General features: G+C 46.6%; 1 protein-coding gene across 3 annotated transcripts in view; it reads right to left on the minus strand.

Annotated features, from left to right (window-relative positions):
- The window catches only part of LOC138663409 (oocyte zinc finger protein XlCOF8.4-like), a 74,337-nt gene extending 46,780 nt beyond the window's left edge, over nt 1-27,557 (minus strand). For 2 of the 3 annotated variants that reach the window (XM_069749601.1, XM_069749600.1), the window contains exon 1: nt 26,586-26,871. The gene's annotated coding sequence lies outside the window, so the exon portion shown is untranslated. Of the gene's footprint in view, nt 1-26,585; nt 26,872-27,500 lie in introns of those variants that run through there. The other variant, XM_069749602.1, reaches the window with a different exon arrangement.
- Between the last annotated feature and the right edge of the window lie 235 nt (nt 27,558-27,792).

The raw sequence follows: 27,792 nt of genomic DNA on the forward strand, positions 1-27,792 counted from the left end.
TATTCTAATATTTCCTCCCATTTATCCTCCTCTATTCTTCCCACCTCTACTTCCCATTTCTCTTTTGCTTTGATCGGGTAACTTTGTAAAAATGTATACAGTAGGTCCCTGTAAATATTCAACACAACTCCTCTTGTCCCCCCTTTTACACATATATAATCCACAAGGATATCCGTCTGGGGCATCAGAATCATCTTGATCAGATTTATTCTCCCCACCACTGAGAGACATAGTCTACCCCATGCCCCTATTTTATTCCTAAATTTACCTAACAGCAGGATCAAATTCAGATCTATGTAGCTTGAGAGCGGAAGTGACACCTGAATACCCAAATATTTAAACTGTCGAACCACAGCCAGTCTACTTCCCTCCCCCATTAGCACGAGCTCATCCTCCTTACCATCCACTGCCAGAATATTGGATTTCTCCCAATTGATTACTAGGCCCGCTTGATTCCCGAACAACTTAAGGATATTCATCACTCCCAACAATGACTCTCCAGAATCTTCAAAAAAAAGCAGCATGTCATCCGCATAAAGAGCTATTTTCTCCTCTATCACTCCATATCTGAACCTTTGACCGAAGCTGCATTCCTAATTGTCTGAGCCAGGGGTTCCACAGCGAGCGCAAAAAGAAGCGGCAACAGCGGACAACCCTGTCTGGTCCATCTGTGAAGACTAAAGCTGTCAGACAATTGCCCATTAACCTTAATCCTAGCAGTCGGAAATGTATACAGTAACTGTACCCATTATACAAAAGTTGGCCCAAACCCAAAACTCCTCAAGACTTCCCAAAGATAGCCCCATTCAACACTTTTAAATGCTTTATGCACATTCAGTGACACCACCACCCTACGACCCCTGTCGTCTGACAGTAGCTGCAGATTCAAAAATAGTCTACGCAGGTTTATCGCTGTAGACTTGTTCGGCATAAAGCCAGACTGATCAGGATGAACAAGGTCCTGAACCACACTTGTTAATCGGTTAGCCAGAATCTTAGCAAGAACCTAAACATCCACCATCAGCAATGAGATTGGCCTATAGGATTCTGCCAGTTCCGGATCTTTACCCTCCTTTGGAATAGCCACCACCACCACCGCCTCCCTCAAGGACATTGGTAATTCCCCTTCCTTCAGTGCCTCCTCAAAGACTGCCTTCAATTTGGTCACTGTCACCCCCCTTAAGTGCTTATAAATTTTGCCCGGAGACCATCTGCCCCAGGGGCCTTATTATTCGACATTGACATGATAGCGGCCTCAATCTCCTCTTCCGTTATGGGCTCCTCCAACCTATTTCTATCACTATCCTTAATGCTATGAAGTTTCGCCCTAACAAGAAAATCCTTTATATTTTCTGATGAAGCCTCCAACCCAGATGTATACAACTGCTTATAGAATTCCCCCAAAATGCCTTCTGTTGTTTCCAACACTACCCCTTCCTCCGTCTTTAGTTTTTCCACATATGAGGAGTCTTTCTGTGCCACCGACACCACCGAGAGTAAATGACACACTTTTTCCTCATCCTCATAAAATTGTGTTTTCTGGAAAGCTCTCCTCTCCGCATTTTTCAAATGTAACTTATTAACTACTTCCTGGGCTCTCCTAAGCCTTTTTTGATTTTCTACTGATAGGTCAGTCACTATGTCCATTTCTGCCCTCTCCAACGCCTCTATAACTGCACTATTTTAGCCCTAACATTCTTAGACCCCAGCCTGAACGTGAAGGACAGCAAGCAGTTCACGATTTACAACATCATAGTTTCTCTCAGCAGATGAAAATTTCCTAGGAAAAACCCAAAAAGCACATGGCCTTAGGTTTGTCAGGGTTTTAAGACCTTGAGACAAAACAGCTCCCACCCCAGCCTGAGGCATCCACCTTTACGATTAACGGTTTCTGAAGATCAGGTTGAATCAAAAATGGAGCAGACATGAAGCACTCTTTAAGGGCTCCTACTCACTTGCGCAAGACTCGGATGAGTCTCGCATGGCAATACCCGGCACTGCACCTGGCACAGAAGAGCGAAGCGTGCGGCTGCATGTATTCCTAAGCGGCTGCACGCTCCGATCTGAGTGCCGGCAGCAGCACCGGGTTTTAACATGCGAGACTCATCCGAGTCTCGCACAAGTGAGTAGGAGCCCTGAGTCTATTAAAGGCCTCAATCGCATCTGAGGACCAAACCTTTAGATCCACCCCCTTACATGTGAGATCAGTAAGAGGTTTAACGATCTGTGAAAAACCCCTAATACATTTTCTATAATAATTGGTGAATCCTAAAAAAAAGCTGTAGTGCTTTAAGATCGTGAGGTTGAACCCAATCAATTATAGCTTGCACCTTCCCAGGATCCATCTTAAACCCTCCAGCAGATATGATTAACCCCAGAAATGATATTTCCTGAACAGAGAAAGTACATTTTTCTAATTTGGCAAACAAATAATTTTTACTGAGTCTTTGCAAAGCATTACAAACATGCTCATAGTGCGAATCCAAATCAGATGAAAAAATTACAATGTCATCAAGGTTTACCACAATAAACCTTCCAATGATATCAGAAAAAAATGTAATTCAGAAAGTTCTGAAAGACAGCAGGTGCATTGCTTAACAGGGCTGCCACTAAGAATTTCGCGGCCCCATACTGGAAAAATTTTCAGGACCCCCTTGATACTCCACCCAGGCTCCACCCCAGCCCCACCTCTACCTCTTGAACTGTCCACAGTCCCACCGCTCTCTCTTGGAAAAACTCCACTTCTCACCAATCACACATTAACAGCTCCCATCACCAGATCACACCTATATCAAGCAGCAACTTTTGTTTTGGCCAAAATATTTTTCTAATCTGCCACAAAGACAAGGCAGACTCTTTTGGCCGTGCCCTACTCTAACCTATTAAACATTTGTAAAAATGTCCAATACAGTTTAGGTATATTTTTATTTAGTTTTTAATTTTTAAAATGACCAATAATATCACATACAAGGGACAAATACCACCGTACTATGACCAGACACCATATTACCAACACATAGAGACCAACACCCATCCCTTGTAGATTGTGAGCCCTCGCGGGCAGGGTCCTCTCTCCTCCTGTACCAGTTGTGACTTGTATTTTTCAAGATTATTGTACTTGTTTTATTATGTATACCCCTCCTCACATGTAAAGCGCCATGGAATAAATGGCGCTATAATAATAAATAATAATAATAATAATAATAATAATAATATACCACATACACGGAACAAAGACTGCCATATCATGTCCAGAACACGTGTTACCACCACAGTGCCCGAATAATACTACATACAAGGAACAAATACCACCGCACCATGTCCAGACCACATATTACCACCACATGGTGATCAATAATACCACATACAAGGAACAAATATCACCACACCCTGACCAGACCACATATTTCCACCACACAGTGACCAAATAATAGCACATACCAGGAATAAATACCGCCACATCATGACCGGACGACATATTACCACCACATAGTGACTGAATACTACAATACTGATCAATTCTCCTCTTCCCACAGGTATGCACTGACTTTACCCAGCTCTCCCTGGCTCCAGAATATCTCTGTATACTGCATTGATTTTCCATGGTATGCACTGACTTTACCCAGCTCTCCCTGGCTCCAGAATATCTCTGTATACTGCATTGATTTTCCATGGTATGCACTGACTTTACCCAGCTCTCCCTGGCTCCAGAATATCTCTGTATACTGCATTGATTTTCCATGGTATGCACTGACTTTACCCAGCTCTCCCTGGCTCCAGAATATCTCTGTATACTGCATTGATTTTCCATGGTATGCACTGACTTTACCCAGCTCTCCCTGGCTCCAGAATATCTCTGTATACTGCATTGATTTTCCATGGTATGCACTGACTTTACCCAGCTCTCCCTGGCTCCAGAATATCTCTGTATACTGCATTGATTTTCCATGGTATGCACTGACTTTACCCAGCTCTCCCTGGCTCCAGAATATCTCTGTATACTGCATTGATTTTCCATGGTATGCACTGACTTTACCCAGCTCTCCCTGGCTCCAGAATATCTCTGTATACTGCATTGATTTTCCATGGTATGCACTGACTTTACCCAGCTCTCCCTGGCTCCAGAATATCTCTGTATACTGCATTGATTTTCCATGGTATGCACTGACTTTACCCAGCTCTCCCTGGCTCCAGAATATCTCTGTATATTGCACTGGCTTTTCTATGCTTCCCCAGGATCTGAGTGTCTTGGTGCAGCACATATAATCCTTTTAGTATGCTTTCTTACCTATCAGCTTGTTTTCCATGACCTGCTTTGATGTATCTCATTGTGTGATCCTGGCATCTCTTTGAGTGGTCAGTCTTACCCCTCCCTCACTTTATGACCTTTGCTTAACTCTCTACATCTGGTCTCCCATACCCAGCCACCCCCTCATTCACACCTGATTGCCCTTAACTGGGGATATATTCACATGCAGGAGTCTGCTATAGACTCAGTCTGCTGAAAATCATCTTTTAACTTCCATCTTTTAAATTACATCTTTTTAATTATGATTCTGAATTAGACTGAATTGGACTGGAATTGACTGGAAGGTAACAGAACACCAACCACTACAATGTTTCGGTTTCTTTTCTCTTTCACCCCCATACTACTTTCCTTCTTACAATCTCCTGCAATCCCTCCTCCTAGTAAGGAACTAGTCATTTCTTCCTCCATACTCCCCAGCCATCTCACCTTCTCCTCAGAACTGTTCCTCCACATACAATCCTTTTTCTCCAGACACACACGGCCACATCATGTCCTATCCTGCTCCCACCTTCTAATGATCTGTCTGTTACTCCTCATTGCTGGTGACATATCCCCAAATCCCGGCCCTCCCCAATTCATCCCCACACTCGTTTCTAACCCCCTGCCACGATCCTCCGCACGTTTTCCCAACCACGACAACCTCATAACCATTCATCCAGCCCCCACTCCCCAGCTCCCCCTACTTGGAGCACTATGGAACGCACGCTCCATCTGCAACAAACTGCCATTTATCCATGACCTCTTCATCACCAACAAACTCTCCTTCCTCGGCCTCACTGAAACCTGGCTCACCCCCTCTGACTCGGCCTCTCCAGCTGCGCTCTCCTATGGCGGATTCCACCTCTCTCACACCCCTCGCCCCAGCAACAAACGCGGTGGAGGAGTTGGCTTGCTCCTGTCCGACACCTGCTCCTTTACTCAAATCCCGCTACCACCCTCCACTACTCTTCCCTCGTTTGAGGTGCACTATGTCCGCATCTATTCCCCCTCCAACCTCCAGCTGGCTGTCATCTACCGCCCCCCAGAACTAGCCATCTCCACCTTTCTCGACCACTTCACCACCTGGCTACTTCATTTCCTCTCTGTTGACATCCCCACTATCATCATGGGTGATTTCAATGTCCCCATTGACACTTTCACCTCAGCTACCTCTAAACTTTTATCACTGACTGCCTCCTTTGGCCTCACTCAATGGTCCTCTGAGGCCACTCACAAAGATGGCCACACGCTGGACCTCATCTTCACCCGCCTCTGCTCCCTTACTAACCTCACTAACACACCCCTCCCCCTGTCTGACCACAACCTACTGACATTCTCGTCCCTCTCCTCTCCTAGTGTGCAACCCCCACTCCACAAACTCACTCACCCTCGCAGAAATCTCAAACATCTCAACTTACAATCACTCTCTGAGTCCCTTCTCCCTCTCACAGACATAGCTTCCCTTCATGACACAGATGCTGCTGCCACTTTTTATAACACCACAATAACAACAACACTCGATTCGGCCGCCCCACTCATGCATAGTAAAACTCGTACAATTAACAGGCAGCCCTGGCTGACCAGCCTGACCAAAGAATTGAGACGGGCTTCCAGGATTGCTGAGCGGAGATGGAAGCGATCCCACTCTGCCGACCACTTCACTGCATACAAGCAGTCCCTCGCCAGCTTCAAGTCTGCGCTCACTGCCGCAAAACAAACTTACTTCTCATCCCTCATATCGTCCCTGTCCCACTACCCTAAACAGCTTTTCAACACTTTCAATTCTCTACTCCGTCCCCCCGCACCTCCTCCCTCCCCCCTCATTTCTGCTGATGACTTCGCCTCTTTCTTTAAACAGAAGATCGATACGATCAGAGAAAGCTTTGGCCCACAGCGCCCACTGCCCCTCTTAGCTGCTCAACCCTGCTCCTCCAAAACCAGCTTCTCCACCATGACAGAAGATCAGCTCTCCACCCTCCTGTCAAGATCACACCTCACCACCTGCACGCTTGACCCGCTCCCATCCCACCTCATCCCTAACCTTTCCACGGTCTTCATCCCAACCCTAAAGCACCTCTTCAACCTCTCACTCACAACAGGTGTCTTTCCCTCATCCTTCAAGCATGCCAAGATCACACCCATCCTCAAAAAGCCCTCCCTCGACCCATCCTCTGTGTCTAGCTATCGCCCAATATCTCTTCTCCCTTATGCCTCCAAATTGCTGGAGCAACACGTCCATCTTGAACTGTCCTCCCACTTCTCCTCCTGCTCCCTCTTTGATCGGTTACAATCAGGCTTCCGTTCCCATCACTCAACTGAAACTGCCCTAACTAAAGTCACCAATGACCTACTAACTGCCAGGAGCAAGCGACACTACTCTGTCCTCCTTCTCCTGGACTTGTCTTCTGCCTTTGACACTGTAGATCACTCCCTTTTGCTACAAATCCTCTCATCCCTTGGCATCACAGACTTGGCCCTTTCCTGGATCTCGTCATATCTGACAGACCGAACATTCAGTGTCTCCCTCCCCCACACCACCTCCTCACTTCGCCCCTTGTCAGTCGGTGTTCCTCAAGGCTCTGTTCTAGGACCCCTACTCTTCTCCATCTACACTTTCGGCCTGGGACAGCTCATAGAATCCCACGGTATGCAGTACCATCTCTACGCTGACGACACGCAGATCTACCTCTCCGGACCTGACCTCTCCTCCTTGCTTACCAAAATCCCGCACTGTCTGTCTGCCATTTCAGCCTTCTTTTCTGCTCGCTTTCTACAACTGAACATGGACAAAACAGAATTCATCATCTTTCCCCCATCTCACTCTACCCCTCCACCAGACCTATCCATCAATGTCAATGGCTGCTCACTATCCCCAGTCCCACACGCCCGGTGCCTCGGGGTGATCCTCGACTCTGCCCTCTCTTTCAAGCCACATATCCAAGCCCTTGCCTCCTCCTGTCGTCTCAAACTCAAAAATATTTCCCGGATCCGTGCTTTCCTTGACCGCAACACTGCAAAAACGCTAGTGCATGCCCTTATCATCTCCCGCCTCGACTACTGCAACCTCCTACTCTCTGGACTCCCCTCTAGCACTCTGGCACCACTCCAATCCATCCTACACTCTGCTGCCCGACTAATCCACCTGTCCCCCCGCTATTCCCCAGCCTCTCCCCTGTGTCAAGCCCTTCACTGGCTTCCTATCGCCCAGAGACTCCAGTTCAAAACCCTCACACTGACATACAAAGCCATCCACAACCTGTCTCCTCCATACATCTGTGACATGGTCTCCCGGTACCTACCTACACGCGACCTCCGATCCTCCCAAGACCTCCTTCTCTACTCCCCTCTCATCTCTTCTTCCCATAACCGCATCCAAGACTTCTCCCGTGCTTCCCCCATACTCTGGAACTCTCTACCCCAACACATCAGACTTGCGCCTACCATAGAAACATTCAAAAAGAACCTGAAGACTCATCTCTTCCGACAAGCCTACAGCCTGCAGTGATCCTCAACCTACTGAACAGCCGTACAGCCAGCTCTTCCCTCTCCTAGTGTATCCTCACCCACCCCCTGCAGACTGTGAGCCCTCGCGGGCAGGGTCCTCCCTCCTTATGTACTCGTGTGCCTTGTTATCTGCTCATGTTTAATGTATTTGTCTATATTTGCCCCGTATTCACATGTAAAGCGCCATGGAATAAATGGCGCTATAAAAAATGTATAATAATAAATTAATAAAAAAACACAATACTAATATCACTATAAATGCCATTATACACAGGGGATTTGTACTTGGTATGCAGTGTCTGTGTACAGGTAATACAGTGATTACCGGTGACATTATACACACGAGAATTGTATATATTGTACAGGTTATACAGTGATCAATGACATTATACACAGGAGCTCTGTATATAGTGTCAGTGTAAAGGTAATACAGTGACAACTGGTGACATTATACACATGACCACTGTATATAGCATACAGTATATAGTGTCAGTGTACAGGTAACACACTGACTCACAAGTGACGTCTCTAGGTGAAGTCCTTCATCTTTGCTTTTTTTTCATCCAGCAAAGACCGCCATCACTTCTTCCAGCCAGGGCTAGTCTCTGCAGGAAATAACAGTTATCTAGAGCTCCGCTTGCAGAACACATTATTTTTTTCCCAAATTCTAAACTACATCAGATGAAGAAAAAAAGGCGACAGTGTCGCTCAGCACAGTAACAAGACCGCCTCCTTTATTTAAAAAAGTATTCTAAAAAAATAAAATAAGTACATCACTGCTGTAATAATATCCCTTAATTAGCCCCTATGGTAATAATATTCCCATCCTGGCCCCCATGTGTCTCATTCCTGGCTACAACCATATGTTCTTCCATCCTGCCCTCATGAGTATACATTTTGCCCTCATGTGATGTCCCATCCTGCCCCATCTTTTCCATGATCTTGCCACATGATCCTGCCCCATCTGTCTCCATCGTATCCTTCCTGCCCCATCTGTCTCCATTGTATCCATCCTGCCCCAACTGTCTCCATCTTGCACCATGTTTCCATCCTGCCCCGTGTCTCCAGTCCTGTCCCATGTTTCCATTCCTGCCCCGTGTCTCCAATCCTGTCCCCGTGTCTCTAATCCTGCCCCGTGACTCCCACCCTGCCCCCTTGTGTCCCATCCTGCCCCCTTGTCTCCCATTCTGTCTCCGTGTCTCCATTCTGCCCCATGTCTCCATTCTACCCCGTGTATCCATTCTTCCCTGTCTCCATTCTTCCCCGTGTCTCAATCCTGCCCCCGTGTCTCCATCCTGCCCCCATGTCTCCATTCTGCCCCCGTGTCTCCATTCTGCCCCCGTGTCTCCATCCTACCCCTTTGTCTCTATTCTTCCTCGTGTCTATCCTGCCCCCTTGTCTCCATTCTGCCCCATCTCCCATCCTGCCCCTTGTCTCTCCATCCTACCCCTTTTTCTCCATTCTTCCCCGTGCCTCTATCCCTTGTCTACATTCTGCCCCCTGTCTCCCATCCTCCCCCTTCCAATCCTGCCCCTTGTCTCCTATCCTTCCCCTCCTATCCTTCCATTCTGCGCCCGTGTCTCCATTAAATCTCTTCTTACCTGGCCGCGCTCCTGCGGCAAAGATCCCTCCCGGCATTTCAAGCTCGCACTCGCCGGCGTATGGCCTCTCGGCTTTAATTATTGCCATTGCATGGCAGCCACTAGAGGCAAGGAGGAGGGATGGATATGACCCTTCTGTAAACTTTCATTGAGATATTCTTTCATAGCGGTCTGTTACGGTCCTGACAAGTTATACAGGCGAGCTTTAGGCAATTTGGCATTAGGAATAAGATCAATAATACAATCATAAGGACAATGGGGAGGTATTATCTCTTTTTCTGAGAACATATCTCCAAAGTCCTACAGGCATGCCAGCAGACCCTCCAAATTAGCGGAGCAAATTTGCACAGAATTAAGACACTTTTTATGACAATTGGGGCCCCACTTAACAATATCCTTTTGCTACAAATCAATTACAGAATTATGAACATGCAGCCAAGGAAGCCCCACCAAAATCCCAGCAGGTAAATTATCCAAGAATTAACAGGAGATGGACTCAAAGTGGAGTATTCCCACTTTTAGTGTGAATGTCACCATTACCAGCTGGGCAAATTTCTGGTGTAACGGTGCTTTGTCAATAGCAACAATCTAACTGACCCTAATCCTAATTTAAGAACCAGTCCAGAATCAATAATGTTTGCTGCAGACCCACAGTCAATGAAAGCAAGTGCAGATAACCACGGGTTTTGAAAACATAGTTCCATGTTTAACATCACTTTATCTGAGAAGTAAAAGGGTAACTGAAAGTCTTGCTGACCTCCTCGAATATCACCCAGACTTAGACATTTCCTGACAGCTTGTTTGCTTGAGGGCGAATCGAGAAGTCGTTAAGATAGTGTCCAGTGGAATGACAGTAGAAGCAGAGTCCCAGATCACGCCGATGTCTCCTCTCCACGGCCCGAGAGCTGGCGGTTCCGTCTCAGGTAAGGAAACCAACTCTGCAAGAATGACCGAAAACACTTGTTGCTCATCACTTCTCTCCCAGATTCTACGATCCATACAAATGGCCTGAGTCATGGCCTCCCTGAAAGAACAGGGGGGAGAAGGCAAAGCCAGAGCATCCTTAAGAGCATCCGTAAGGCCACGGCGAAACTGACACCTGAAAGCAGCATCATTCCATAGAACCTCAGATGACAATTGCCGGAACTTTGAACTATAATCTTCAGCGGTGCGGCCTCTCTGCATAAGGTTCATGATCTTAGCCTCTGTGATTTGGACCCTATCAGGTCATCATAAATCATCTCTAAAGCATCATAAAAGGCATCAACAGAAGAGCAATCTGGGGTTAGTGGGGACAAAGAATGCCCAAGTCTGAGGACCCCCATGCAATAGGGACAGAATTATACCCACCTGCTGGGACTCATCCCCAGAAGACCAAGGTTGTAGAGTAAAAAATTATTTACAGATCTCCTTAAATACCCTAAATTGTTCCTACCCCCCGAAAATCTGTCAGGAAGTGCCACAACTGGTTCGGGGGAGGTCAACTGTGTGTCAGAGAGTCCAGGAGACATAACTACTGTTGATAGCGGAGCACTTGGGAGCAACCCAGAGAACTAAACTGACCCTGTAGCTGGGACTGTGATGATTCTAACCTCTGGTGATCCCTGGCCAGATTCTGAACCATCTGCGTCAGATTTGTCACCTGATCAGAGTTCACGAACTGGGTCGATTGTTCAGGAAAAAAAGTATAGGGCCAGACGTAATGTGACGCTAGTCACTACTCACGGACAGGCCATGAGGCAGACAAGTCAGATGTTTCGGGGTCAATACCAAGAGAGTATGTAGATAACCAAGGGAAAAGACAAAGGTGTAAGTCAGGTCACAGCCCAGTGTCAATAACAAGAGATAGAGAATCAAATGCCGAAGGACAAGACAAAGGTATAGTCAGAACATGGTCCAAATGGTCAGCCGGCAGAAGATCAGAACTCAGAGCAACAGATTCAGACTAACACTCACCAAGAAGCACAAACTACATCTGGCAGGAATCGGGGCAGACAGCTCAGTTAAGTAGCTATGTAATTACCAGAACACTGAACACCTGCAGAAAGTCCCGCACGCCCCAGTCACAGATTGGACAGCAGAGCTGTCAATCAAGGCACTGACAACCCAGCAAGCCCATCACAGTATTGGACAACCAAGCTGTCAGTCAAGACACAGACAGCTCAGCAAGAACAGCATAGCAAGCATTCACTGAGCGGAGGAATTGAGACACAGAGTATGTCACTGACGGCATCAAAACATTTGTCATTGACTACATAATTTTTGACTATTTTCCTATAGGCTTCAATATATTACATGACCCCACACACACACACACACACACACACAAAAAAAAAAACAAGTGTTCAAATATTGCAAAATAAATTTAGGGATCCCGGTACTATGGGAATATTGTACTGTTTGTGTGGGGGTGGTGGGACTTTGAGAACATTATACTGTGTGTGGGAACCAAGAAGGGGCACTGTATTACATCTAAAATGGGGATAAGTGAGGATTGGCTATCTAGTGGCTTGGGTGGTAGCAGATTGTGTGGCATTTTGTATTATCATTATGTGTATGGGGCAGGGGTGGGCAATTAATTTTCCCAAGGGGCCACATGAGAAACTCCTGTGGAGGGCCGTACGAATCGGCTGAACTTAAAGGGGCGATCCGAACCAAAAGGTGCGACCTCTACATGTACCCTATACGTTCTGACTTCCTGTCTTTTTTTTTTTTTACATCCCATGACATTTTGCTTGAGATTCACCAGTGCATTCTGGGATACTCGAAGGAGATGATATCAGGGGGCAGAAGCTGCGGTCACTGATTGCCATCCAGAAAAAGACGATTTTCCATCTGTACTGTCAACCGTATAGAATTCATTTTTATACATCAGAAGTGAATAAAATGTACTTAATACAGTGTCCATTGTTAGTAACAGAAATGTATTTGGAAAAATCTGATGCTATAAGCAGGGCTGCCACTAGAAATTTTGGGGCCCCATACTGGCAAAACTTTCAGGGCCCCCTTGAAACTCCGCCCAGGCTCCACCCCAGCCCCGCCTCCAGGCTCCACCCCTCGAACTGTCCACAGTCCCACAGCTCTCTCTTGGAAAAATTCCACTTCTCACCAATCACACATTGACAGTTCCCATCACCAGATCACACATATAGCCGGCAGCTTTTGTTTTGGCCAAAAGATTTTTTAAGCCGCCACCATAACACGGTAGACACTTTTGGCCGGGCCCTACTCTCCTGTAACCTATTAAATATTTGTTAAAATATGCAATACAATTTAGGTATATTTTTATTTATTTTTCAATTTTTAAAATGACCTATAATACTACATACAAGGAACAAATACCACAGCACTATGACCAGATGACATATTACCACCACAGTGATCGAATAATATAAAATACAAGGAACAAATACCACAACATCATGACCAGACCACATATTACCACCACATAGTGAATGAATACTACAATACTGATCAGTAATAAAAAAAAAACCCACAATACTATCACCATCAGTGCCATTATACACAGGAGATCTGTAATTAGTATGCAGTGTCTGTGTACAGGTAATACAGTGATCACCGGTGACATTACACACAGGAGCTCTGTATATAATGTATAGGTAATACAGTGATCACCGGTGACATTGTACACAGGAGCTCTGTATATAGTATACAGTGTATAGTGTCAGTGTATAGGTAACACTGACTCACCAGTGACGTATCTAGGTGAAGTCCTTCATCTTTCATCCAGCACAGACCGCCATCACTTCATCCAGCCAGGACTCGTCTCTGCAGGAAATAACACAGTTATCTCGAGTTCCGCTTGTAGAACACATTACTTAATTTTCCCAGCCTCTACATTACACCACATGAAGAAGGCAACATAGTATCACTCTACACAGTAACAGGACCGCCCCCCATTTAAAACAGTATACTCAAAAAATAAAATAAATACATCACTGCAATAATAATATCCCTTAATTAGCCCCTATGGTAATATTCGCCATCCTAGCCCCAGTGTGTCTCATTCCAGGCTCCAGCCATATGTTCTCCCATCCTGCCCTCATGAGTATCCATTCTGCCCCATATGATCTCCCCATCCTGCCCCATCTGTCTCCATCGTATCCATCCTGCCCCATCTGTCTCCAATCCTGCCCCATCTGTGTTGTGATTAGGTAATTCAGTACCACAATGGACATAGAAGTCAGAGCACATACAGTGACCTGACAATAACCCAAAAACATAGAACGAGCTCTGAGACGTGGGAACTCTGCTGACCGCAATCCCTAATCCTCTCCAACAACACTAGAGGCAGCCGTGGATTGCGCCTAACGCTCCCTATGCAACTCGGCACAGCCTGAGAAACTAGCTAGTCTGAAGATAGAAAATAAGCCTACCTTGCCTCAGAGAAAGACCCCAAAGGAAAAGGCAGCCCCCCACATATAATGACTGTGAGTTAAGATGAAAAGACAAACGTAGAGATGAAATAGATTTAGCAAAGTGAGGCCCGACTTTCTGAACAGAGCGAGGATAGGAAAGGTAACTTTGCGGTCAACACAAAACCCTACAAACAACCACGCAAAGGGGGCAAAAAGACCCTCCGTACCGACTAACGGCACGGAGGTACAACCTCTGCGTCCCAGAGCTTCCAGCAAGCAAGGAAAACCAAATAAGCAAGCTGGACAGAAAAAAACAGCAAACAAAAATACCAAAAGCGGAACTTAGCTATGCAGAGCAGCAGGCCACAGGAACGATCCAGGAGGAAGCAAGTCCAATACTAGAACATTGACTGGAGGCTAGGATAAAAGCACTAGGTGGAGTTAAATAGAGCAGCACCTAACGACTTCACCACATCACCTGAGGAAGGAAACTCAGAAGCCGCAGTACCACTCTCCTCCACCAACGGAAGCTCATAGAGAGAATCAGCCGAAGTACCACTTGTGACCACAGGAGGGAGCTCTGCCACAGAATTCACAACACATCTGTGTCCAGCACTCTGCCCCATCTGTGTCCAGCACTCTGCCCCATCTGTCTCCATCGTATCCATCGTGCCCCATCTGTCTCCATTCTGCCCCATCTGTGTCCAGGACTCTGCCCCATCTGTGTCCAACACTCTGCCCCATCTGTGTCCAATCCTGCCCCATCTGTGTCCAGCACTCTGCCCCATCTGTTTCCAATCCTGCCCCATCTGTCTCCAGCACTCTGCCCCATCTGTGTCCAGCACTCTGCCCCATCTGTGTCCAGCACTCTGCCCCATCTGTTTCCAATCCTGCCCCAGCTGTGTCCAGCACTCTGCCCCATCTGTATCCAGCACTCTGCCCCATCTGTTTCCAATCCTGCCCCATCTGTTTCCAGCACTCTGCCCCATCTGTGTCCAGCACTCTGCCCTATCTGTTTCCAATCCTGCCCCATCTGTGTCCAGCACTCTGCCCCATCTGTGTCCAGCACTCTGCCCCATCTGTTTCCAATCCTGCCCCATCTGTTTCCAGCACTCTGCCCCATCTGTGTCCAGCACTCTGCCCCATCTGTATCCAGCACTCTGCCCCATCTGTTTCCAATCCTGCCCCATCTGTTTCCAGCACTCTGCCCCATCTGTGTCCAGCACTCTGCCACATCTGTTTCCAATCCTGCCCCATCTGTGTCCAGCACTGTGCCCCATCTGTGTCCAGCACTCTGCCCCATCTGTTTCCAGCACTCTGCCCCATCTGTGTACAGCACTCTGCCCCATCTGTGTCCAGCACTCTGCCCCATCTGCGTCCAGCACTCTGCCCCATCTGCGTCCAGCACTCTGCCCCATCTGCGTCCAGCACTCTGCCCCATCTGCGTCCAGCACTCTGCCCCATCTGCGTCCAGCACTCTGCCCCATCTGCGTCCAGCACTCTGCCCCATCTGCGTCCAGCACTCTGCCCCATCTGCGTCCAGCACTCTGCCCCATCTGTGTCCAGCACTCTGCCCCATCTGTGTCCAGCACTCTGCCCCATCTGTTTCCAATCCTGCCCCATCTGTTTCCAGCACTCTGCCCCATCTGTGTCCAGCACTCTGCCCCATCTGTTTCCAATCCTGCCCCATCTGTGTCCAGCACTCTGCCCCATCTGCGTCCAGCACTCTGCCCCATCTGTGTCCAGCACTCTGCCCCATCTGCGTCCAGCACTCTGCCCCATCTGCGTCCAGCACTCTGCCCCATCTGCGTCCAGCGTTCTTCCCTGGGCGCCCCGGATCGCCGCTCTCAAGAAAAAAAAAAAAAAGTTCTTCTTACCTGGCCGTGCTCCTGCGGTGGGCGAAGTTCTCTGTCTCCACGCAGCTGCAGCGTGCACTCGCCGGCGACTGACAATGACGTCAGACGCCGGCGACATGCACGCACGCTGCGGCTGACGTCAGCTGCCAGCCTCAGATTGGCTGGCGGCTGTTAACTATTGACGTGAGGGCCCGCGCCCGCACGTCAATAGCTTTAAACAGCTGCAGCGTCGGCGCTAAGGGCCCGGTTAGCCTGCAGCTGCCGGTAGGGGCCCAGTGAGCAGATGAGACGGGGCCCGATGCGGGCCCCCTCTGCCCACCGGGCCCCATACGCCAGTCACGGCCGTCATGCCCTGATGGCGGCCCTGGCTATAAGATTTGAAAGAAGGTAACGCAGGTGGTATGACCTCAGCACAGCAGACACAGGATGCTGCCTCCCAGGTGGTATCTGGGCTCCTCTTAGAAGCTACTTGCCCATTATCTGCAGCAGATGGGTGTTGTGGTCCTGCTTCCCTCCTCCTGTCCTGACCGCTCTGCCTCCTGCACAGGTTTCACCAGCTCTGCAAGCCAGGAACTGAGCAGCCCCGCATCCACCAACGAGAAGACGGAGGCGGGGCTACAGTCATAATGAAAGATCAGAATCATAGATCAGTTCTTCTCCAGCTGTCTAGCTGTGAGTGTCAGTGGGCCGGACAGGAGCAGTCAGGGGGCCGGGTGTGGCCCATGGACAGCAGTTTGCCCCGGCATGGCATGGAGGATATCGGTACTGGGGGAACATTATACAGTGTTTAACCCCTTTACCCCAAGGGTGGTTTAATGTTAATGACCGAGCCAATTTTTACAATTCTGACCACTGTCCCTTTATGAGGTTATAACTCTGGAACGCTTCAACGGATCCTGATGATTCTAACACTGTTTTCTCGTGACATATTGTACTTCATGATAGTGGTAAACTTTCTTTGATATTACCTGCGTTTATTTGTGAAAAAACGGAAATTTGGGGAAAATTTTGAAAATTTCACAATTTCCCAACTTTTAATTTTTTTGCAATTAAATAACAGAGATATGTCACACAAAATACTTAATAAGTAACATTTCCCACATGTCTACTTTACATCAGCACAATTTTGGAACCAAAATTTTTTGTTGTTAGGGAGTTATAAGGGTTAAAAGTTGGCCAGCAATTTCTCATTTTTACACCTTTTTTTTTTTAGGGACCATATCTCATTTGAAGTCATTTTGAGGGGTCTATATGATAGAAAATAACCAAGTGTGACACCATTCTAAAAACTGCACCCCTCAAGGTGCTCAAAACCACATTCAAGAAGTTTATTAACCCTTCAGGTGTTTCACAGGAATTTTTGGAATGTTTAAATAAAAATGAACATTTAACTTTTTTCACGAAAAATTTAATTCAGCTCCAATTTGTTTTATTTTACCAAGGGTAACAGGAGAAAATGGACCCCAAAAGTTGTTGTACAATTTGTCCTGAGTACGCCGATATTCCATATGTGGGGGTTAACCACTGTTTAGGCGCATGGCAGAGCTCGGAAGGCAAGGAGTGCCATTTGACTTTTCAATGCAAAATTGACTGGAATTGAGATGGGATGCCATGTTGCGTTTGGAGAGCCCCTGATGTGCCTAAACATTGAAACCCCCACAAGTGACACCATTTTGGAAAGTAAACCCCTAAGGAACTTATCTAGCTCTGTGGTGAGCACTTTGAGAATTGAGATGGGACACCATGTTGCGTTTGGAGAGCCACTGATGTGCCTAAACATTGAAACCCCCCACAAGTGACACCATTTTGAAAAGTAGACCCCCTAAGGAACTTATTTAGATGTGTGGTGAGCACTTTGACTCACCAAGTGCTTCACAGAAGTTGATAATGCGGAGCCGTAAAAATAAAAAATCATATTTTTTCACAAAAATTATCTTTTCGCCCCCACTTTTTTATTTTCCCAAGAGTAAGAGAGAAAATTGGACCCCAAAAGTTGTTGTACAATTTGTCCTGAGTACGCTGATACACCATATGTAGGGGTAAACCACTGTTTGGGCGCATGGCAGAGCTCGGAAGGGAAGGAGCGCCATTTGACTTTTCAATGCAAAATTGACAGGAATTGAGATGGGACGCTATGTTGCGTTTAGAGAGCCACTGATATGCCTAAACATTGAAACCCCCGACAAGTGACACCATTTTGGAAAGTACACCCCCTAAGGAACTCATCTAGATGTGTTGTGAGACCTTTGAACCCTCAAGTGTTTCACTACAGTTTATAACGCAGAGACGTGAAAATAAAAATTCTTTTTTTTCCCACAAAAATTATTTTTTAGCCCCCAGTTTTGTATTTTCCCAAGGGTCACAGGAGAAATTGGACCCAATAGTTGTTGTCCAATTTTTCCGGAGTACGCTGATGCCCCATATGTGGGGGGAACCACCGTTTGGGCGCATGGGAGGGCTCGGAAGGGAAGGAGCATGTTGTGAATTCTGTTGTCAAGCTGCCTCCTGTGGTCATGAATGGTACTTCGGTTGGTTCTGTCCATGGGCTTCCTCTGGTGGTTGTGAGTGGGGCTGCGGCTTCTGAGGTTCCTTCCACAGGTGACGAGGTTAATTCGTTAGCTGGCTGCTCTATTTAACTCCACCTAGATCATTGCTCCATGCCACCTGTCAATGTTCCAATATTGGTCTAGTTCACTCCTGGATCGTTCTTGTGACCTGTCTCCCCAGCACATCTTGCTGGCTCTGTGTCAGGGTCAGGATGAGGTAGAGATATATTGTCAGAAGTTTAGGAAGTGGTCTGTACAATTTTCTGTGCAATTTTCAGAAAGGGTCTCTCTGAAGCCCTTAAGGATGTCATGGTGGGATTTCCCATGCCTGCTGGTCTGAATGAGTCTATGTCTTTGGCCATTCAGATCGATCGACGCTTACGTGAGTGTAAAGCTGTGCACCATTTGGCGGTATTATCTGAGCATAGACCAGAGCCTATGCAATGTGATAGGACTTTGACCAGAGCTGAACGGCAAGAACACAGACGTCAGAATGGGCTGTGTTTTTACTGTGGTGATTCCACTCATGCTATCTCCGATTGTCCTAAGCACACTAAGTGTTTCGCTAGGTCTGCCACCATTGGTACGGTACAGTCGAAATTTCTTTTGTCCGTTACTCTGACCTGCTCTTTGTCATCCTATTCTGTTATGGCATTTGTGGATTCAGGCGCTGCCCTGAATTTGATGGACTTGGAGTTTGCTAGGCGCTGTGGTTTTTTCTTGGAGCCCTTGCAGTATCCTATTCCGTTGAGAGGAATTGATGCTACGCCTTTGGCCAAGAATAAGCCTCAGTACTGGACCCAATTGACCATGTGCATGGCTCCTGCACATTAGGAGGATATTCGCTTTTTGGTGTTGCATAATTTGCATGATGTGGTCGTTTTGGGGTTGCCATGGCTACAGGTCCATAATCCAGTATTGGATTGGAAATCTATGTCTGTGTCCAGCTGGGGTTGTCAGGGAGTACATGGTGATGTTCCATTTTTGTCTATTTCATCATCCACCCCTTCTGAAGTCCCGGAGTTTTTGTCGGATTACCGGGATGTATTTGATGAGCCCAAATCCAGTGCCCTACCTCCTCATAGGGATTGCGATTGTGCTATCAATTTGATTCCTGGTAGTAAGTTTCCTAAGGGCCGACTGTTCAATTTATCTGTGCCAGAGCACGCCGCTATGCGGAGTTATGTAAAGGAATCCTTGGAGAAGGGTCATATTCGCCCGTCGTCATCACCATTGGGAGCAGGTTTTTTTTTTGTGGCCAAGAAGGATGGTTCTTTGAGACCTTGTATTGATTACCGCCTTCTTAATAAGATCACAGTCAAATTTCAGTACCCTTTGCCGCTGCTGATTTATTTGCTCGGATTAAGGGGGCTAGTTGGTTCACCAAGATAGATCTTCGTGGTGCGTATAATCTTGTGCGTATTAAACAGGGCGATGAATGGAAAACAGCATTTAATACGCCCGAGGGCCATTTTGAGTAACTGGTTATGCCATTCGGGCTTTCCAATGCTCCATCAGTATTTCAGTCCTTTATGCATGACATCTTCCGAGAGTACCTGGATAAATTCCTGATTGTATATTTGGATGATATTTTGGTCTTCTCGGATGATTGGGAGTCTCACGTGAAGCAGGTCAGAATGGTGTTCCAGGTCCTTCGTGCAAATTCTTTGTTTGTGAAGGGGTCAAAGTGTCTCTTTGGAGTTCAGAAGGTTTCATTTTTGGGTTTCATTTTTTCCCCTTCTACTATCGAGTTGTCCCTGTTAAAGTCCAGGCCATTTATGATTGGACTCAGCCGACATCTGTGAAGAGTCTGCAAAAGTTCCTGGGCTTTGTTAATTTTTATCGTCGCTTCATCAGTAATTTTTCTAGTGTTGCTAAACCGTTGACTGATTTGGCCAAGAAGGGTGCTGATGTGGTCAATTGGTCTTCTGCGGCTGTGGAAGCTTTTCAGGAGTTGAAGCGTCGTTTTTCTTCTGCCCCTGTGCTGTGCCAGCCAGATGTTTCGCTTCCGTTTCAGGTCGAGGTTGATGCTTCTGAGATTGGAGCAGGGGCTGTTTTGTCGCAAAGAAGTTCTGATGGCTCGGTGATGAAACCATGTGCCTTCTTTTCTAGAAAGTTTTCGCCTGCTGAGCGCAATTATGATGTTGGCAATCGAGAGTTGTTGGCCATGAAGTGGGCATTCGAGGAGTGGCGTCATTGGCTTGAAGGAGCCAAGCATCGCGTGGTGGTCTTGACGGATCACAAGAATTTGACTTATCTCGAGTCTGCCAAACGGTTGAATCCTAGACAGGCTCATTGGTTGCTATTTTTCTCCCGTTTTGATTTTGTGGTTTCGTACCTTCCAGGCTCTAAGAATGTGAAGGCTGATGCCCTGTCAAGGAGTTTTGTGCCCGACTCTCCGGGTGTTCCTGAGCCGGCGGGTATTCTCAAAGAGGGATTAATTTTGTCTGCCATCTCCCCTGATTTGCAGCGGGTGCTGCAAAAATTTCAGGCTGATAGACCTGACCGTTGTCCAGCAGAGAAACTGTTTGTCCCTGATAAATGGACTAGTAGAGTTATCTCTGAGGTTCATTGTTCGGTGTTGGCTGGTCATCCGGGAATCTTTGGTACCAGAGATTTGGTGGCTAGATCCTTTTGGTGGCCGTCTTTGTCGCGGGATGTGCGTTCTTTTGTGCAGTCCTGTGGGACTTGTGCTCGGGCTAAGCCCTGCTGTTCTCATGACAGTGGGTTGCTTTTGCCCTTGCCGGTCCCGAAGAGGCCCTAGACGCATATCTCTATGGATTTTATTTCGGATCTCCCTGTCTCTCAAAAGATGTCGGTCATTTGGGTGGTTTGTGATCGCTTTTCTAAGATGGTCCATTTGGTACCCTTGTCTAAATTGCCTTCCTCCTCTGATTTGGTGCCATTGTTTTTCCAGCATGTGGTTCGTTTACATGGCATTCCGGAGAACATCGTTTCGGACAGAGGTTCCCAGTTTGTTTCGAGGTTTTGGCGAGCCTTTTGTGCTAGGATGGGCATTGATTTGTCTTTTTCCTCGGCTTTCCATCCTCAGACAAATGGCCAAACCGAACAAACTAATCAGACTTTGGAAACATATCTGAGATGCTTTGTTTCTGCTGATCAGGATGATTGGGTGTCCTTTTTGCCTTTGGCTGAGTTCGCCCTTAACCCCTTCATGACCGGGGGATTTTTCGTTTTTCCGTGTTCGTTTTTCGCTCCCCTCCTTCCCAGAGCCATAACTTTTTTATTTTTCCGTCAATTTGGCCATGTGTTGGCTTATTTTTTGCGGGACGAGTTGTACTTTTGAACGACATCATTGGTTTTAGCATGTCGTGTACTAGAAAACGGGAAAAAAATTCCAAGTGCGGTGAAATTGCAAAAAAAGTGCAATCCCACATTGGTTTTTTGTTTGGCTTTTTTGCTAGGTTCACTAAATGCTAAAAATGACCTGCCATTATGATTCTCCAGGTCAGTACGAGTTCATAGACACCTAACATGACTAGGTTATTTTTTATCTAAGTGGTGAAAAAAAATTCCAAACTTTGCTAAAAAAAAAAAAAAAAAAAAAAATTGCGCCATTTTCCGATACTCGTAGCGTCTCCATTTTTCATGATCTGGGGTCGGTTGAGGGCTTATTTTTTGCGAGCCGAGATGACGTTTTTAATGATAGCATTTTGGTGCAGATACGTTCTTTTGATCGCCCGTTATTGCATTTTAATGCAATGTCGCGGCGACCAAAAAAACTTAATTCTGGCGTTTCGAATTTTTTTCCCGCGATCAGGTTAATACTTATTTTAATTGATAGATCGGGCGATTCTGAGCGCGGCGATACCAAATATGCGTAGATTTGATATTTTTTTTATTGATTTATTTTGATTGGGGCGAAAGGGGGGTGATTTAAACTTTTATGTTTTTTTTATTTTTTTCACATTTTTTGAAACTTTTTTTCTTAACTTTTGCCATGCTTCAATAGCCTCCATGGGAGGCTAGAAGCTGGCACAGCACGATCTGCTCTGCTACATAGCAGCGATCTGCTGATCGCTGCTATGTAGCAGAAATGGAGGTGTGCTGTGAGCGCCGACCACAGGGTGGCGCTCACAGCCACCGCTCATCAGTAACCATAGAGGTCTCTGGGACCTCTATGGCTACAATATACAAGCATCGCCGACCCCCGATCATGTGACGGGGGTCGGCGATGACGTCATTTCCGGCCGCCCGGCCGGAAGCGGTAGTTAAATGCCGCTGTCTGCGTTTGACAGCGGCATTTAACTAGTTAATAGGTGCGGGCAGATCGCGATTCTGCCCGCGCCTATTACGGGCACATGTCAGCTGTTCAAAACAGCTGACATGTCCCGGCTTTGATGCGGGCTCACCGCGGAGCCCTGCATCAAAGCAGGGGAGCCGGCATCGGACGGTATAGTACGTCCGATGCCGGTAAGGGGTTAATAATCAGGCCAGCTCGGCTACTTTGGTTTCGCCGTTTTTCTGCAATTCTGGTTTCCATCCTCGTTTCTCTTCAGGGCAGGTTGAGTGTTCGGACTGTCCTGGTGTAGATACTGTGGTGGATAGGTTGCAGCAGATTTGGACTCGTGGTGGACAATTTGACATTGTCCCAGGAGAAGGCTCAACGTTTCGCTAACCGCCGGTGCTGTGTGGGTCCCCAACTTCGTGTTGGGGATTTGGTTTGGTTGTCGTCTCGTTATGTTCCTATGAAGGTTTCCTCTCCTAAGTTTAAGCCTCGTTTCATTGGTCCGTATAAGATTTCTGAGGTTCTCAATCCTGTGTCGTTTCGTTTGACCCTTCCAGCTTCTTTTGCCATCCATAATGTATTCCATAGGTCATTGTTGCGGAAATACGTGGCGCCTGTGGTTCCATCCGTTGATCCTCCTGCCCCGGTGTTGGTTGAGGGGGAGTTGGAGTATGTGGTGGAGAAGATTTTGGATTCTCGTATTTCTCCAGTACCTGGTCAAATGGAAGGGTTATGGTCAGGAAGAGAATTCCTGGGTCTTTGCCTCCGATGTTCATGCTGCCGATCTGGTTTGTGCCTTTCATTTGGCTCGTCCTGGTCGGCCTGGGGGCTCTGGTGAGGGTTCGGTGACCCCTCCTCAAGGGGGGGGGGGTACTGTTGTGAATTCTGTTGTCAAGCTCCCTCCTGTGGTCATGAATGGTACTTCGGCTGGTTCTGTCCATGGGCTTCCTCTGGTGGTTGTGAGTGGGGCTGCGGCTTCTGAGGTTCCTTCCACAGGTGACGAGGTTAATTCGTTAGCTGGCTGCTCTATTTAACTCCACCTAGATCATTGCTCCATGCCACCTGTCAATGTTCCAGTATTGGTCTAGTTCACTCCTGGATCGTTCTTGTGACCTGTCTTCCCAGCAGAAGCTAAGTTCCTGCTTGTTTTTCTCTGGTTTGCTATTTTTCTGTCCAGCTTGCTATTTTGATTGTTGTCTTGCTTGCTGGAAGCTCTGGGACGCAGAGGGAGCGCCTCTGCACCGTGAGTCGGTGCGGAGGGTCTTTTTGCGCCCTCTGCGTGGTCTTTTTGTAGGTTTTTGTGCTGACCGCAAAGCTACCTTTCCTATCCTCTGTCTGTTCAGTAAGTCGGGCCTCACTTTGCTAAATCTATTTCATCTCTGTGTTTGTAATTTTCATCTTTACTCACAGTCATTATATGTGGGGGGCTGCCTTTTCCTTTGGGGAATTTCTCTGAGGCAAGGTAGGCTTTATTTTTCTATCTTTAGGGCTAGCTAGTTCCTTAGGCTGTGTCGAGTTGCATAGGGAGCGTTAGGAGCAATCCACGGCTATTTCTAGTGTGTGTGATAGGATTAGGGATTGCGGTCAGCAGAGTTCCCACGTCTCAGAGCTCGTCCTATATTATCAGTAACTATCAGGTCATTCCGTGTGCTCTTAACCACCAGGTCCATTATTGTCCTGACCACCAGGTCATAACAGAGCGCCATTTGGAATGCAGACTTAGATGGAATGGTCTGCAGGCGTCACATTGCGTTTGCAGAGCCCCTAATGTACCTAAACAGTAGAAACCCCCAAGTGACCCCATATTGGAAACTAGAGCCCCCAAGGAACTTATCTAGATGTGTTGTGAGAACATTGAACCACCAAGTGTTTCACTACAGTTTATAACGCAGAGCCGTGAAAATAAAAAAATCTTTTTTTTCCACAAAAATTATTTTTTAGCCCCCAGTTTTGTATTTTTCCAAGGCTAACAGTTGAAATTAGACCCCAAAAGTTGTTGTCCAAGTTGTCCTGAGTACGCCGATACCCCAAATGTGGGGCGGAACCACCGTTTGAGCGCATGGCAGAGTTCGGAAGGGAAGGAGCGTCATTTGGAATGCAGACTTAGATGGATTGGTCTGCAGGCGTCACATTGTGTTTGCAGAGACCCTAATGTATCTAAACAGTAGAAACCCCCACAAGTGACCCCAGACTGGAAACTAGAGCCCCCAAGGAACTTATCTAGATGTGTTGTGAGAACTTTGAACCCCCAAGTGTTTCACTACAGTTTATAACGCAGAGCTGTGAAAATAAAAAATCTTTTTTTTTTTTTCCACAAAAATTTTTTTTAGCCCCCAGTTTTGTATTTTCCCAAGGGAATCAGGAAAAATTGGACCCCAAAAGTTGTTGTCCAATGTGTCCTGAGTACGCTGATACCCCATATGTTGGGGTAAACCCCTGTTTGGGTGCACGGGAGAGCTCGGAAGGGAAGGAGCAGTGTTTTACTTTTTCAACGCAGAATTGGCTGGAATTGAGATCGGACTCCATGTCGCGTTTGGAGAGCCCCTGATGTGCCTAAACAGTGGAAACCCCCCAATTATAACTGGATGCAGCCCCGTGGCCATTTTGGATCCAGGCCTGCTGCAGGGAGGAGGAGGTAAGAGACCCTCGCAGCAACGCGATCACATTGCGTTGCTCCGGGGGTCTCAGGGAAGCACGCAGGGAGCCCCCTCCCTGCGCGATGCTTCCCTATACCGCCGGGAGTTAATGCGCTGGGGGCGACCCATGACCACTTCTGGCACATAGTGCTGGATGTCAGCTGTGATAGTCAGCTGACACCCGGCCGCGATTGTCCGCGCTCCCCCCGTGAGCGCGGCCAGTCGCATATGATGTACTATCCCGTCGGTGGTCATACGGGCCCACCCCACCTCGACGGGATAGTATGTCTAATGTCAGAAAGGGGTTAAGGGATGGCAGGACTGTTGGAACATTACACTGTGTGGGGGCCAAGAAAAGGGCCCTGCATTATGAGAGTAATACATGTTTCCTTGGTTCCAGAAACACATGGGCTACTTGCACATTGAACAAGTCTGTAGGAACCTGTTCACACACCACCAAGAAACTTGAAGACACATCCAGCATGTCCACATGGATATTCCCTCTCTGAACCCTGCTTATACAGGTACTATACAGATGATCAGGTTTTTAAATACATCAGATAGTGATTATATACATTAGTTAGGACTGCTCTATATGGGTATACCTTGACGATTGGTGGAGCAGCTTAGTATACATTTTTTGCAAAAAAACCTATCAACTAGATACCCTGTTTTTTCCATCTTTTGACTAGCACTTGCTCATTACTGTGATTTTTTTTACAGCAGAGTATTTTTGACCTCACTGTCCTCTTTTGTGATTTCAAGTTTCTTGGTGGTGTGTAAACAGGCTCCTACAGACTTGTTCAATGTGCAAGTAGCCCATGTGTTTCTGGTTCTATAATTGTTCTCTTGTTTCTACAAGACTAGTGAGTCCACCACTCCTTATGGGTCATTTGCATCAAAGCTGTTCCATCCAGCATGTCCACATGGATATTCCCTCTCTGAACCCTGCTTATACAGGTACTATACAGATGATCAGGTTTTTAAATACATCAGATAGGGATTATATACATTAGTTAGGACTGCTCTATATGGGTATGCCTTGACGATTGGTGGAGCAGCTTAGTATAATTTTTTTTGCAAAAAAAAGTATCAACTAAATACCCTGTTTTTTCCATAATTTGACTAGCACTTGCTTATTACTGTGATTTTTTTTTACAACAGAGTATTTTTGACCTCACTGTGCTTTTTTGTGTCTTCATGTTTCCTTGGTTGCCGTCTTTCATAGTTGGGTCGTTTGTATCAGTGGAAAAGGAGCAAAACCATTGTGATTCTTATAAGGAGACAACACAAAACCCCCTAAATATACCATTTTATAACAACCCCACAATCTGTGACTCTTCAGGGTAAATCGCTCTCTCACCATTGGATTAGAGCTGATACTATGAAGCTAAAGGGACTAAACAGACTTTCTGTCACCTCCATAAAGGGGCACTTTACTGTGTTTGTCAGAACTGTCCGAGGATTATTAGAGGAGATAGTTTCCCCCAATTAGAAGGGACACCTGTGGATATTGGGGTCTTTACCTGCTACAGTCCTGGTGGGATTTACTCGGTAAAGTGCTGGAATCACTTTCTCCCAAAGGGTTAAATGACGTCTGTAACTTCAATGTCTTTCTATGAAGCTTCTTCTCGGAACTTTCTTCCTCTGTTTTCTGCCGTATTTCTATTGCTCTCCGGAATCAGGAAAGTATTAAGTCCTATAGAAACTGCGGAGAAAGAATCATTTCTAATTCTGTGTTTACAGGGAATTGGCTGCGATATCCCCTGTGCAATATATTTCTAGCATTAATGCGCCAGTAATGGGGAATCTCCACATGTGTAATTGGATCCATCTGAATATCACATGTTTTGTTCTCCAATGTTTCCTGTCTATTATTCCCATCTGAGTATTATCGTCTTGTGTCTTTTTCCTTCTCCCTAATATTATACTTTGCTCCGCACAGGGCGTCTTGCTAAAGACCATGGACTACAAAGCCCAGGAACAATCTTGGCTCGCACAAGAAAATCAGGTTTCCAATAACGAAACACCAACAACTGGCGGCTCTGGGGCTCAGAGTAGGAAGGATTTTAACGTAATGATATAAAATCTACTAAAAAAATCTAAAAATCTATTAACCAAAACTTAGTGGAACAAATCTTTCCTGGAAAATGATCTTCCCCCAACAATTAATCCCGAGAGGATTGCGGATACGTGTGAGAACTTCTCTTATTGAGGACCAGGGGTTCAACAATTGGGAAATATTTGCAATAGTGGCTCTATTAAATAAAGATAAGATAAAGAAGATAACAAAGCGTTTTCTTCAAGTTGTCCTTTCCTTAGTTCGAAATGTAATTAATAAATAGCAGTTACCAGGAACAGTGGAGGTCAAGATAAGGTCTGGAAGACCAAGCAATATATTTCTAATATTAATGCGCCAATAATGGGGAATCTTCACATACCTTCACCTGCAGAGCCGCACTCCACATATATGGCAGTTCTGTGCGCACAGGACCTGTGATGAGGTCACAGGAGGGGAGGAGTCAGGGGTCACATGATCAGGGGCCTCAGTGTATGCAGGACTCTGCTGTGCTGGTTGTCATGGTGCTGGATGAGATAAAGTTTGTGTGGAGTCAGAAGGGGTTTATAGTGTGGATGTAGCAGAGCCGCATGTGTACGAGGTGTACAGAGCAGAGCCGTATGTGTGCGAGGTGTACGGAGCAGAGCCGTGTGTGTACGAGGTGTACGGAGCAG

This window comes from Ranitomeya imitator, chromosome 2 (genome assembly GCF_032444005.1).
Source record: "Ranitomeya imitator isolate aRanImi1 chromosome 2, aRanImi1.pri, whole genome shotgun sequence".
Lineage (NCBI taxonomy): Eukaryota > Metazoa > Chordata > Amphibia > Anura > Dendrobatidae > Ranitomeya > Ranitomeya imitator.